The following is a 14,462-nucleotide window of genomic DNA, read 5'->3' on the forward strand; positions in this document are numbered from 1 at the left end:
TACTGTGACTTTTTTTCACGATTTTGGAAGACATGCTATACTGTGACTTTTTTCATGATTTTGGATGACATGCTATACTGTGACTTTTTTCACAATTTTGGATGACATGCTATACTGTGACGTTTTTTCACGATTTTGGACGACATGCTATACTGTGACTTTTTTTTTAACAATTTTGGATGACATGCTATACTGTGACGTTTTTTTAACGATTTTGGATGACATGCTATACTGTGACGTTTTTTCACGATTTTGGACGACATGCTATACTGTGACTTTTTTTCACGATATTGGAAGACATGCTATACTGTGACGTTTTTTCACAATTTTGGACGACATGCTATACTGTGACGTTTTTTCACGATTTTGGACGACATGCTATACTGTGACTTTTTTCATGATTTTGGATGACATGCTATACTGTGACTTTTTTTCACGATTTTGGACGACATGCTATACTGTGACGTTTTTTCACGATTTTGGACGACATGCTATACTGTGACTTTTTTCACGATTTGGGACCACATGCTATACTGTGACTTTTTTTCACGATTTTGGACCACATGCTATACTGTGACTTTTTTCACGATTTTGGATGACATGCTATACTGTGACTTTTTTCACGATTTTGGACGACATGCTATACTGTGACTTTTTTCACGATTTTGGACGACATGCTATACTGTGACGTTTTTTCACGATTTTGGACCACATGCTATACTGTGACTTTTTTCACGATTTTGGATGACATGCTATACTGTGACTTTTTTTTACCGATTTTGGATGACATGCTATACTGTGACGTTTTTTCACGATTTTGGATGACATGCTATACTGTGACGTTTTTTCACGATTTTGGACGACATGCTATGGATGACAAGTGCAGGTTTACATTCATACTGCACGGAGCAAAATGCCTCTCATTTCAGCTGGAATTTAATCATAATTTAGATGTTTTATTAACTTTAAAGTGACTTGCTATCAAGGTTCAATGTGCCCCACATTTCAGAGGCAGTTTATTTATTTTAGATGTTATTGTAGTGGTTAACTTTTGAGTTGCCGTCATGTTCACATTCATACTGCATGGCGCAAAGTGTCTCGTACTTCAGCGGCATTTTAAATCTAACATGGTTGTTGAGTATTGTGATTAAAGGCTTCAAAGGGCTGTTAATGCACACACTATTTTTGGGACAATGCTTCAAATACTTAACAATAAATTGTGCTAAATTTTGACTTGTTTCCTGAGTGTTTTCCTTTTTCAGACTAGTCGACTAGTCTTCATTAAAATTTTTGTTTAGTGGACAGGGAAACTAGTCGCCAGGATCATCCCTAGTTGCTGGTGGCATTTTTGCACATCAGTTATAGGCGTTTTGCATGAAAGAATTCCCATTTCTCTTTTTGTCTCAGCTTGTGTCGCTGCTGTGATGTGGGTGGAAATGTGATGCCACACACATCTGAGCCCCAGGCAGGAATGAGCAACATTTCACCCTAAATCTGATGACAGTTATCGGAGCTGCTGGCTTTTGCGTCCAGCACTGTCAATCTACTCTGATCAAACCACACCCCAAACTCCTAATGAATAATCCCTGAGAGTGAGTTTACCTTAACTTTTAAATTGGATTGTTGTGTATCTGGTCATGAATATTTAATGTTAAAACAAAAAATACACACTAAACCATGAATGTGAAACAACAAGCAGAGTAAATTATTCTGAAAACAAGACACGAGAGTCATGTAAACAACGATCAAGCCTTCATTGTGTACGCAATAGATTTTTATTGATGTCTTCTGCTCACTTTTACATGTTTCTTCAAACACATTTCAATCACACAAATATTTTTTTTCCCCAAAAACATTTCATTTACAGAAAAAAGAAAAGAATTCTCCCCAAATCAGATCTTAAAAACAATACAGAGGACATTTTAAATCAAAGATAATCTTCCACACACAGAGAGGGTAGAGATCAAACAGCCAGGGGTCTGATGAGTTTGTGATGTTTCATCCTGCAGGACATGTACCTGAATGCTGGCGGTGTGACAGTGTCTTATTTCGAGTGGCTGAAGAATCTCAACCATGTCAGCTATGGAAGACTGACCTTCAAATATGAGAGGGACTCAAACTACCACCTGCTCAGTGAGTACAAGGCTGCTCTTTGTTTCCTCTATAACCTGCAGACAGACCAGAGTGTGCTGAGGTCATACAACACAATCAGAAGATACATTATTGTGACATTTCTGTGACACATTCTGAAACAATATATAAACACCAAAACAAATTTCCCCTGTATGTATGAGCACCAATGTTTATAAGAATCTCCCCATACGCTATTAAGTCGCCGTGTCAAGGCATCTATATTGCTATAAACTGAAAAACTGCAAAATAAAACTCACACACAACCCAGGGGAAACCGTGCCTTACAAACTAAATACAAATCAGAAAACAATATGTAATAGATTTTACAACCCAATTACATATTCCTAAAATAAAGTAGTAGGATAAAGCTTTAAGAATCAGCTATTTACAGTGTTTTATTCTGTGTTTTTATGCCTTTGTGGGGACAGTGGTTGTAAAGCATTCATGTTTTCACTGTAAGAGAAACTTGACTGGTGCGCAGACGCAAACAACAGCGTGGCGGTAATTCTAGTTTCTCTCCTTATTCATCAGGCATTCTTTCTCTTCAGTTGGCTGGGTTGGGTGGTGTGTCAAGTGTGCCCTCACCCTCTGACTCATCAGGATGTTATTCCTAATTGTTTAAGGTTAACCTTCCCATTGCTGCTGATAAGTCAGCTGATTGGGCTGTTTGTCTCATTTGTGGAAAATCTCTCTCAAACCTCTCCATTAGCTTGCCTTCTACCACAACTTTTACATTAGGATATAAGGTTATGGTACCTTCATTGGACTTGAGTGTGATCATATTGTCCGGTGTGTCTGGACTAAGTTCAGGATAATTTTGCCGCATTGCACCTAGCCATTCTTTTACAAGCATGCTAAAGAACATGAGGTTCCATCTTGTAGTAACCCTATCTCTGACAGCAGTACAAAAAAACAAAGTGTCGTGATTTTGTCGCAGTTTCCTGTTTCTGAGCCGACGTTTTTGCTCATTTGTACGTGCTCCACGGAACATAAAAGGACGAGCTCTAGTGTTAGCATTGTCAGAGCCTGGCCTGACCGTTTGCTTCATTTGTGGAAAATCTCTCTCAAACCTCCCCATTAGTTGTCGGCCTTGTACCACAGCCTTTACACTCGGATCTAAAGTTATGATACCTTCCTTGGACTGAAGGATGATTTTACCATTCTGTTGAGTTTCCTGAAGTTCAGGGTATTGTTGCTTCAGTGTATCCAACCATTCTATAAAACGTCTGCTGAAATACATGAGGCTGCATGTTTGACCATCAGCACCTGTATCATAAAACAGAGTGTCTTTTTTGCTACGCAGTGTTTTTTCTCTGAATGCCGCCCTGCCCCTTTCGTTCCCGGCGTATTCAAAAGCATGAGCGATACGGCCAGCAGCCATCTGTTTTAAAACAAAAAAAAAAGAACCATTTTATCTTACAAACTGACATGCTACTGATAAATGGCACAACACATCCAGTGTCCACTCTTCTGTGGTGTTATACCTTGTATTTCTCTGGGCGTTGTGATGCTCTGGATTTCTCAGCAGGACGGCAGATACTCCGGCTCTACAGCTGCTTCCTGAAGCCACAAGGCAAAGCTCACATCAGGATTTACAATCAGATACAGGCGTTATGAAGTCTAACCTACCCATAGTATAACAAATCTACCTGGGTGAAAAACACTGAAGTAAATAGCGTGGAAGTCGCCTGTTGTCAATACATTGCTGGTGAGAATTGTACCAAGGTAAGGAAATTGCAGACGATATGAAACCATGTGCCCTGCCTGAATAACTAAAACACACTTATGATGAAAAAAACCTCTTTGTTATTTGAGTCTTTAAGAAAAAAACGAGGCAAGAAGAAGAGAGTAGTTCTAATAGGCGTCCTACTACACAAGAACATGATGAGGTAGGCTAATGTAATGCACTTGTTTATTATCTGTTATCTATTTCTGTATGAAATTGCATGAAAATAGGATTTAGCAGTATGAATTTTCAAAATTTTCTCGGGGGAGAACTCCCAAAACTCCCCGTGAAATTGTTCTTTTTGTCACAACCAGGGGTGAGTGTACACGTGTTTGAGATCATAAACGGTTATGAAAATTAGTACACGAAAAACGTTTTGTTTGTTTTTTATAGGGGGAGGGGGCTGATACTAATTGTTGACTAACTGTGATAGACAGTGAATATGACAAGAAATGGTGTGAGACCGGGTTTGGCAACAGGTCAGTAGCCTGGTTACAGGCCGCCACTCCGAAATACCGCCATTCCGACAGTCCGCCATCCTGAATTCTGGTCCCTGAGTCCTGACAGTAAGCTATGGTGAGCCTGTAGAAGCCGTATTTCCCATGCATGTCAGCAATTTTCACCAGGGACACACGCAAATAATTCAGGCTGACATGACCTGTTTTTCAGGGAACAGAATTCAGAATGGCAGACCCTTTGAAAAAAAGAGGAAGGGCCGCCACTCCGATAAATGGAAATTAATTTTCAGGATGTAGATCCTTCGGAATGGCGAACAACGCCTCAGTAGCCTACGTGCTCCATGCTATTAAAACAGCGCATTGGTTAAAAGGGCCCGTTCGGTTGGTATTCGGATAACTGGGGCTTTACTGGTATAAAGCAATAGCATCACCCAGCGGTGAAACCCGTGTACACGTTTACACGAAAAAAATTATCCACTCTAAATGTTTGGAGATTTTTGTACACGAACTCACCCCTAGTCACAACAGGACATATTACTTTTCTTTTTTTTTAAGCAGATGATCAAACAGATTGATGACATTGACCTTAAAACAGCGCTGTAAAACAAATATTGAGGGTCTATGGACGTATGTGGGGCTTAGGCCTATAGACATGAATATGTAAACGTACACTGTTTTCTTCTGTTTGCCACATGTGCATATTAACCTTTTAAAGGTAAAAAAAACAACAACGTGCTGCCGTGTCCACGTCTGTTCATGACCACGCACGCACAAGCAGATATTACGTCACAAGGTGAAATCTACGTGGCTGTTATACATGACTGACAAGGCTGCGAGTGTATTTTTAAATGACACATTAGTTTTTAGAGGAGGGATTAAAGATACAAAAAAAAAAATAGATTGGCAGTCAATGAGGTTTGCGTGACTAAACATCACAGGGTCTTTTGTATGATAACTCCACAAAATCAGGTCGTAAGGGTCTTACATATATCACCTACTTTGCCCAGAATTGAATGAACACATTCTCCTGAAGATGAAGTGAAAAAGGTAATCTTTTCCATAACATAAATATCATTTACAATATCTGTCCACTCCTCTATTGTGCAAGGTTCATGAAGCAACCAGCACCTTGTGAGGGCTTTCTTGCAAGCCGATAGCAAAATACCAAACATATATTTGTCAGAACGCTTGGCCTTAAAATCCATACATCCTAAAAATAATGTCAAAAATTGCAAAGGAAGATCAGAGTTAAGTATCTTTTTTAGTGCTTTGTGAAATTCTGTCCAGAGAGGTCTGATCACTGGACACTCCCAGAATACATGCCAGTGACACGGTCCCAGCACCTGGCATCCCCTCCAGTGAAATGTGCCTTCTGCTTCGGTGTGATTAAAAAAATGAATAAAACGTTTCATTCGTTTGTTTTGATTTAACTTTAAGACATAGGAAACAAATCTACATGATCAATTCTGTCAGCAATAATTTACAGATGAAAACAGACTTATTCTTACCGAGTCTGTGGCAGTTCAGCTTGGGTGATGTCCCTTTGTAAATTCAGCGTTAGTTGGTGTCAGATGATGTGAAGTGTCTGTCCAACAGATAAGACCTCCTTTTCATTTATACAATGTCTTGTTCACATACAGCCAATCATGAAACAGCATCATCATTTCTACCATAACAGGTCATATCCTGTAAAACAAAATATGTCAAGTTGTAAAACTGGATGAGCTGGATGAACTGTCATGGTTTAATGTTCTCATCAAAGCGTAAGAGCTGCAGGCTAAACACCGAGCTAAATGAAGAAATGAGTCATCGAATTGAAGACCGTTTTGTGGATGTGGACATTCCATTTATGTGATAGGTGTGCGAGCATTTCCTGGTGTCTTCTTGACATTTTTTGGCCTACGCACCTGATGTGAGTTTTTCTTTGGACTTGTAGCAAGAGCGCAAACACCCTCTCCTTCTTCTTAATTGTCATTGTAAGAAATTAATATGTATATGTTTTTAACGTTTCAACATATATAACTGACACAAAAAACGTATGAATAGCCAAAATATTTTCTTAAATTGTCGTTTAAATCCTTTTCCCCGCAGCTGGCTTTTGATCATATTTAATCTATATCCAATTCCCGCACCTGGCTTCTGATTATGTGTGATCAAAAGTCAGGTGCAGGGGGAAAGTTTGTGGAGAGTTGGTGGTTATTGTAAGTGTGAAATAAATTAATAACTGACATGGATCGGAGAAGGCATCTTGGTGCAGTTATTGCAGCAGGACTGCTGTACCTGCAGGCTGAGAAGGAGGCTGCCCAGCTGAGGGGGCAGATCCCAGAAAGACAATGGAGAATGAGGTGGAGGATGAGACGTGCGATGCTTGCATGTCTCTATTGTTTGATGTTTGTCCAGTTGTGGACAAAGTCCCCAGAAAAAGTAGTAATATCACAACAAAGAGCAAAAACTCAGTCACAAGTAAAAGTGCTGCAAATCTGACTTGAGTAAAAGTATCTGGGTATTGTCAGAAAAATGTAGGACTACTTAAAATGAAAAGTTAAAAGTACTCATGATGCAGAGTGACCCAATTTTAAGTGTTGTACTCATACATGAATATGTATTGAGTATTGATTGATCAATTTACACGTAGGCTACATGTAAGCAGCATTTAAATGTTGTCATGGTAGAACTAATTTTAACACCTTTCACTAGTATACTAGTCTAATCTATAACAACGCACATCAACTTGTAAATATGAAACTTACAACATATAAAACAAACTGTCTGAAAAGTAACTATAGCTATCAAATAAATGGAGCTTGAGTAGAATGCACAGTATTTCCCTCCAAGTATAAAGTAGCACAAAATGGAAATACCTAAAGTACAAGTACATCAAATTTGTATTTAAGTACAGTAGCTACTTGAGTAAATATACTTAGTTACTGTCCATCACTGCATTTGTCTCATCATTATGCTTTCTGTCTGCATTTTTATGTAGACTTGACAGTTTACTTGGTACACCTAGAAAAAACAAAAGCAGTTTAATATTCAGTCTAACATTATATTGAAGTGTTGAGTTGTAGATTGTGGTGGTGTTGAACTGTACTGGATTATACTGACAGCAGTTTGTCATTTAGTCTGCCCTCACCAATATAAATGGGATCAAACAGGTCAGATGTTAAGAGGAAAACTTTATTCAGCCCCACTTCAGGTATACAATTCATATCAGATAATCAATATTTAAAATGCTGTTGAATAAATACTACAATAAATCCGAATCGGAAATACTTTATACTTTATTATATTATATTATATTATGTTATATATAAGTTTTAGATGTGTGAACAATGAGAATACTGAGATGATTTCAGCTGATCTGAATGTGTTTGCTTTGCAGAAGTGGAGAAGTACAGGAGAGGAAGAGACATGAAGTCTGAGGAGCACATACCGCAATGTTTAGATAATTAGTTTCATATATGGTAAAAAGAATAGAAAGTGATATACAGATAGTAAGGTACAGCACATGTAGGGAGTTGTGTTGTTCTCTTGTCTTTCAAAACAGGAACCACGCCCCCACCGCCAGCGGGAAGGAGTCAGATTAACACGAGGCAGGGGCGTGGTGTGGTGAAGGAGGAAGTGGAACTGCCAATGAGAAGAGGACAACGCCTTGCGTGCACAATGACACTCTGTTACGCTCAAATATACTGGGTCAGGCAAAGGACAGGAGGCCAGACTTCGTGAACTGACACACCTTTGTTGTTCGTCAGGGATGTGAAGTTGAGACCCAGAGCTCTGTAATTTTATTCCTTTACTGCTTAATAAACTACATTAACTGAGACCGAATATCTTCTCCTATTGCTTCATTAAAGAACACGCAGGACTGAGCTCACACATAGCACATTAGAGAGTAGGATGAGACTCTTAGTCCATCAATATATTTATAAATACAATGAATCTTTAAATACAATAAATAAATTACAATAAATTCTTAAAATCATTATTGAATGGTAAAAATACATAAATAAGCAAAAGAATACATACAAAGAACAATTAAATTAACAATGTTACAACATTACATAATATAAGAATATATCTTATATACTGAGACTGAATGTTGCCCATTAGACATTCCCCAAACGAATTACATTTTGTTCAAAATCATGAAAAAATATCATAGTATAGCATGTCATCCAAAATTATGAAAAAAACGTCATGGTATAGTGTGTCGTCCAAAATCTTGAAAAAACGTCATAGTATAGCATGTTGTCCAAAATCATGAAAAATGTCATAGTATAATATGTCGTCCAACATCATAAAAAAACATCATGGTATAGCACGTTGTCAAAAGTCATGAAAAATCGTCATGGTATAGCATGCTGTCCAAAATCATGAAAAAATGTCATGGTATAGCATGTTGTCAAAAGTCATGAAAAATCATCATGGTATAGCATGTTGTCCAAAATCATGAAAAAATGTCATGGTATAGCATGTTGTCCAAAATCTTGAAAAAACGCCATAGTATAGCATGTTGTCCAAAATCATGAAAAAATTTCATAGTATAGCATGTCATCCAAAATCATTAAAAAACGTCACGGTAGCATGTCAACAGCATGTCGTCCAAAATCATGAAAAAACATCATGGTAGCATGTCAACAGCATGTCTTCCAAAATCATGAAAAAATTTCATAGTATAGCATGTCGTCCAAAATCATTAAAAAACGTCACGGTAGCATGTCAACAGCATGTTGTCCAAAATTATGAAAAAAACGTCATCATATTGTATGTCGTCAAAACTCATGAAAAATCATCATGGTATAGCATGTTGCCCAAAATCATGAAAAAACGTCATAGTATAGCATGTTGTCAAAAGTCATGAAAAGTCGTCATGCTATAGCATGTTGTCCAAAATCATGAAATAATGTCATAGTATAGTATGTCGTCAAAACTCATGAAAAAACATCATGGTATATAGCATGGTGTCTCAAATCATGAAAAAACGTCATAGTATAGCATGTTGGCTAAAATCATGAAAAAACATCACGGTATAGCATGTCATCCAAAATTATGAAAAAACATCATAGTATAGAATGTCATCCAATAATATGTCGTTTTTATGATATATTGAGTGGCATACTACACAATGTTTTTATGACATTTTCAGTTGCATACTTTACTATGTTTGTTTTTCTTTTTTCTTAATTTTCAGTGTCAGACTATACTATGACATTTATGACACACTATGTCGTATTTATTTTATTTTATTTTTTTTTAATTAATCTTTTTATTGAAAGTTTGTGCAGCAGACAGTAGTAGAAGACATCAATTCCACCCTATTAGATATGCCACTATGTCATATTTATGACACTTTTAGTGGTATATTATACTATGGCATTTTTTATGACATTCTGAGAGCCAAACCAAACTATGTCATTAAGACATTTTACGTGTCGTTTGTGTTACATTTTCAGGGGTATACTTTAACATTTTTAAATTGTTTAAGAATGATTTGTAAGGACTTTTTCACATGACACAACTTTATTGTAACTTTTTATTATGTTTAATGACATACTATTTAAAAAAAAATGATGATGGCATTTTTTTTTATAACATACCATACCAGGCCTTTTAAAATAATGTACTTTTGACTTTCCACACCATGACTCTTTCATGAGATCTTTTATGGCATACCATGACTATTTTTTTTTAGCATTTTTTTTATTTTTATTCATACAAGTCTTTTAATATGATGCACTGTGACGCACCGGACCAATAAATGTTTCAGCTGGTGGCTGACAAAATTTGAGCTTGACTGTGTTTTGGAGCCCCATCTCACTCCGAAGTCATCGAAATCTAGTGCTTGGGGAGTGACTTGCGGCATCAGAAACCAACAAAAAAGGCGTCGTGGCAGGACAAGGATAAAAGGTAAGGCGGAGAAAGTCCAAGTGGGGCGCACAGGAGGGGTGGTGGATGCGTCCAACAAACACTGACTTTCACCCCGGGGGGATTGGAGTCCCATAAGATTCTAAAGCCAAACCCTGTTCTTTTTTCCTAAACCTTACCACGAGTTTTTGTTGCCTAAGACCAACCACATCTGTTTGTTGTTGAAGGAAAAATAAATGGCAAGTTGCTGTGTTGTACTGACGTAGTGCATTTATTTTGAAAGATACAGTATGTAAACGATATATTTCCTGTGAAAACAGAAGTACATCTTGAAAGAAGACAATGCATGTAAGAGGCAGAACTTGACACGGTGTCCCAGAACGTGAACAACCAACACACCCAGGGTACCTTGCACGTCGTATGTGGTCATATTTGGAGGAGTCTCTCTCTCAATCCGCTTCTATACTCTTTGCGTCTGTGACGGTGGGCAAATGACAATGTGCAGTGATGTAGTGGTAGTTGATGAGGCCGGTGTACTGCTAGGTTGATGTGTAGGTTACTGAGGAGGAAGTGGGTATACTCTCCAATATATTTTTGGCTGATAGGTGGTTGTAATGTAAACAGCCAGAAAAAGAGGTGGGTATATCCCTTATACCTGCGTATACCCTCCACTGCCCACTGAAAATGCAGATGTATGATCTGCAGTTGGAGCAACAGCTCTAGAGCCAGCAAAAATTGGTAAGATTGAGAAAAGTTTACCACAGTTCATTTACACATACTATCCACACTGTTATCACATGCAGCTGGTTGAGAATTAGCAAAGTATTCTTCTAACCAAGAAATGTCATTCTGGGAGCAAAACTTTGAGGCATTCTCCCAGCAGCTTATGGAGATGACGGCTCGCCAAAGTGCACACTGCCCTATTTGCATACTTTATGCACAGACTTGACAGTGCTATCAGTTATCTGTTCTTAACTTTGGATGAGAAAGCAAACAACAACTAAACAAATTCTCACAAGTCTGCAGCTAAGTTATTCCTTGTGGTCCTCAGTGGGAGAGTGGGGAGACGGTGCTTTCCTAGTGGCAGCAGGAATGAAGCAACAAATTCTGGGTTTAAGGTGGAACATTAACTTGTAATGTTACTCGATGCATGAGGTGACGACGTGAATCCATCAACACACCTTAAATTTCACTGTGACAACTTTGACCATCACTTTAGTTTTTATATGACAAACACTTTGAGTAATAAGTGGATCTTCAAGTGTTTATATATATTAGTTTCGGTTGGGTTATGTGAACTGCATATATTCTAACCCTCACTCAGAAAAAAAAAGCATCGTAGAGCGTTGTTCCTGTGGGCTCCAGCAACACTAAACCCCTGAGCTTGCCTGAGAAGGACTAAATGCACAAACCTGCTATTTTTAAATATCCCATGGAGAGAGACTCTCACTGCAGCCTGTTTTATTTTGTTCTGAAAATGTCGGCGTGCAGCCTCGTTCTGTGGACGATAAACGAGGTGCAGACTTCCATCTGTGTCACCGGTAATGAGGAAATACAGTGAGTGCTGGACGGAGCAGTGAGTGACAACAACCCCGCCCACATTTAAGAGGACTGTTTGCAGTGGAAACACTAGGGTCTAGGTACCATGTCTGAAGGGTTACTGTTGGTTCCAAAGGTACCATACAGAAAGTGTTTGGTGGAGACGGGGCTTTCCATGGCTTTAGTTGCGCTTAGATGCGTCCTAGTTGCAGGGGTGGAGTTAACCATTTTTCAACCTTAAGTGATGGGAGGGGCTTAAGAGAGCTTCCACAATTTTTTTTATACTAAGTTTAGTCGCTTAACCAATTTATTCAGCCATTTTTTATTTAATTATGGCAACGATTACTTAAAATTAAACATTTCAAACAAAGTCAGACTTTTCATTCCAGCCTTTTAGATGGCCCCCTTCCCATTGGAGTCCTGGGTAATCAGTCCCACTTGTCCCCGACATTGACACCCCTGGGTGGCAGCTCCAAGGATTTAATGGAAAAATGGGAGAAAAATGAAAAATGATCCCCCTCCTTTGACAGATCAGACAAAACCCGAGACGTAAATGTTTTCAAAGGCCTTTGTTTGCTATAGTCGCTTTAATATTTTAAAATCTTTCATGTTTTATAAATTGAGCTCCCAAATTTCAGTTCCTCTTCAGGATTTGTGCACGTATGATATTGCCTTGTGATTTTCTGTTGCCATTTGTTGATGTTATTTCACTCGCTATAGTCGCGCTCTTCACTTGTACAGGACTTTGGTCAATATGAATAAACATAACTCATCTGGCCCTGGCTGTGAGATCAGAAATAAAAGATTCTTGACACAGTTGCTGGATTTCAACAAAACCTTTTTAATTTCACTGGTACTGTTTATAAAATCAGCGAGTCTGCTTTGATGCCAACTTAAACATGGTGTGTGTGTGATTTGTGTTTGTGTATTTGAGGTGGGATTAGTGATTGTGTATTGTTGAGAGTGCGCCGTGTGTTGGTACAGGTGAGGTGTCGTGTGTGGTCTGTGTGTGTGTGTGTGTGTGTGTGTGTGTGTGTGTGTGTGTGTGTGTGTGTGTGAATGTCAGATTGCTTGATAAGGCAACATGCAGTCATCAGTTTCCATTGGCCTCAAAGTAAAAACACACAAACCTGCTCCAGACACAAACACACACACACTTTGCTGGCTGAACCGGTTCTATATTAACACACACATAAATATACACACATACACACACACAGTACATACAGACACACACACACACACTGTTGCCGGGCAGACGAGCAGTCAAAGGTGGCATCACACTGACTGAGAGGTGAAGAGAGTCCTCTGACTGGCTGAGAGAGTTGATGGACGGGAGCTTCATAACAGCCAGGGTTCTGACTAGTTAGTGTGAAATAAAAAACTGCCCTAAAAACAACTACACATCCCAGAATTCAAGCTGTACACAGAACTACACATAAAGCTGATCCACGACAAAAACCCGAGCTCTCATTCTGCTCTCTGAGCGGACTGATTCCTCACAATGTTTTTCATCACAGACTTGTTTCTCCTGATGGCATGCAAACCGCTTTCACAAAGACTAAAAAGCAACTACATGATAACAAGAGGTGACCGGTATCAGCTGCTCATATTTCTTCCTTGAATTAACCCCTTACACCTAGTTTCCCTTTTAATTTCCCCTTCAATAGCTTTAAATCTGAAAAAAATCTGACATATATTCTCTACCAGCCTGTTTGAACTCTTCCTTGAATCTTTTTGATGTTCACATTGAGGGAAATATTCAAACACAAGATGTTTGTTTTTTTATGGTCATCACATTGAGTTATTATAATTGTACAGTGCAGCTTTTGAAGCACATTCCCCTTGATATTCAGTTTGTAACCACTGGAGAGGTTGAAGATGTTAATCAGCTTCTTAAATAACTCATACATTCTTCTCCGAAGTTCGAGCAACACTGGTGAAAAAGGAGATGTCAGGGATTTCCATGAACCAGTCGGAGTTAAGGCACCGTCACACATGAGAAAATGGCCAGGGCAATATTCATGCTGGATGTGGGCGGTGCCTGATGTTAATAAACACCGCAAATTATGATGTTATTGCTGCGTTTACCATTATCTTGAGTTCCACGTCTGTCTCCCGTTAGCATCTCTCATGTGGGGCAGTTTGTAATTTTCATGGCCAGTGTCATACAATATTGACTGGTTGCATGCAGTAACAATCAGTTTCTCCTTCACGTCAGGTCACTTCTTGGTAGATCGCCACCTAAAACTCAAGAGACTACTTTGACTGTTACCTTGAGGACTTGTTATGGATCTCTGCTGTATTTCTATAAAGATAATATGTCGCCAAGTGAAACACTTTGGAAACACTGGACCTTCAAACACTTCAACAAACCCTACGTCACTCTGATGACATGTTCAGGTAAAATGGGAGAGTCAAGTTTGTTTTTTTAAATGGTTAAATTCATTTAGTAGTGACGTCATACATTTATGAAATCTTTAATGTTACCTAACTTCCAACTTTTGCGTCATGCTTTCCCTGTTTTCTCGCTGCCTGTTTCCTTGCACTGGACTCACTGCATCACCTTTAATAATTATGAGTCAGGTGGAATTTACACTTCTGGGTTAAATTGTCGCAGTAGCTACGGCGTAGGCTCTACATCAATACAGAGCCTACGCCATCGCCTGACAAGCACCTCCCCGGAAATGTACATGTCGCAGCGACGTTGGTGTGTCTTGTGTGTGATTTATCCTGGCTTC

The 14,462-nt window shown here is 38.7% G+C and overlaps 1 long non-coding RNA gene across 1 annotated transcript; it reads right to left on the reverse strand.

Annotated features, from left to right (window-relative positions):
• Positions 1–2,923: 2,923 nt before the first annotated feature.
• On the reverse strand, positions 2,924–6,053 carry LOC117247264 (uncharacterized). The gene is made up of 3 exons (XR_013488404.1): positions 5,826–6,053; positions 3,618–3,693; positions 2,924–3,514 (listed from the first exon to the last, which is right to left on the reverse strand). It is a non-coding gene; the product is annotated as an uncharacterized LOC117247264 (long non-coding RNA).
• Positions 6,054–14,462: the final 8,409 nt, after the last annotated feature.

The sequence above is a fragment of the Epinephelus lanceolatus genome, chromosome 21, assembly GCF_041903045.1.
Source record: "Epinephelus lanceolatus isolate andai-2023 chromosome 21, ASM4190304v1, whole genome shotgun sequence".
Classification (NCBI taxonomy): Eukaryota; Metazoa; Chordata; class Actinopteri; order Perciformes; family Serranidae; genus Epinephelus; species Epinephelus lanceolatus.